General features: G+C 33.7%; 1 non-coding gene across 1 annotated transcript; it reads right to left on the reverse strand.

Moving 5' to 3' along the window:
• Nucleotides 1-275: 275 nt before the first annotated feature.
• LOC141141869 (U2 spliceosomal RNA) lies at nt 276-460 on the reverse strand. The gene has a single exon (XR_012244266.1). It is a non-coding gene; the product is annotated as a U2 spliceosomal RNA (small nuclear RNA).
• Between the last annotated feature and the right edge of the window lie 373 nt (nt 461-833).

Here is an 833-nt window from a genome sequence, read left to right on the forward strand (position 1 = left end):
TGTCGAAATGTGTCTACTTACTGACTTAATAGGTTTGGCTTCTGGCAACTGCCACTTTACCTGCTGCTTCCTGACCAAAAAATATGGAGCGAGGAGGGAGAGAGATAGAGCAAGAAACTGACATGAAGCAAAAACACCAATACACACAGGGGTTAAATGCAAGTTTATTGCAAGAATTACCAGCTTGTGAGCAAAAAAAGCAACATTGCCAGTGAGCAAGCAAAAGGAAGATTTTTCTTGTTGTTCATTATTCTGTTTTTGGAAACTGCATAAGAGAGGGGTGCACCGGTCCTGGAGGTACTGCAATACCAGGTCGATGCGTGGAGTGGACAGAGCAAGCTCTTCTTCTATCTCCCTGTTCCAAAAATCCATTTAATATATGGTCCCCAGATAGGGGACATATCGGATATTAAACTGATAAGAATAGATTTTTTTGTTTTTTTTCCACTCGGAAATCTTTAGTCTCAAGTCTTCAGTCTCACAAACTCAAAACTCTTAAAATATACCATCATCGTAGAAAATATCTTCTCTCTTTTTTTTTCCTTTACAATTTAAAACCAATCTATTCCACATCTCAAAATTCCAATATTTTTCTGAGTTATTACCTGAGAGATCAAAATATTTTTGGAGATATATATATAAAAAAAAACTCAACTCTAAATGTATACAACCTTCAACTGATTTATTTAAAAAAGAAAATATATGTTTCTTACTCTCCACAAAGCTAATTTAATAGAATTGATAAGCAACCAAACCTTTTTAAAATCTCTTTTTTCAATTCCTCAGCCATAAAAAAAATTTCATGATTAAAATATTTTAAAGTGCTTAAGTTT

Source organism: Aquarana catesbeiana, linkage group LG04 (assembly GCF_042186555.1).
Source record: "Aquarana catesbeiana isolate 2022-GZ linkage group LG04, ASM4218655v1, whole genome shotgun sequence".
NCBI lineage: Eukaryota > Metazoa > Chordata > Amphibia > Anura > Ranidae > Aquarana > Aquarana catesbeiana.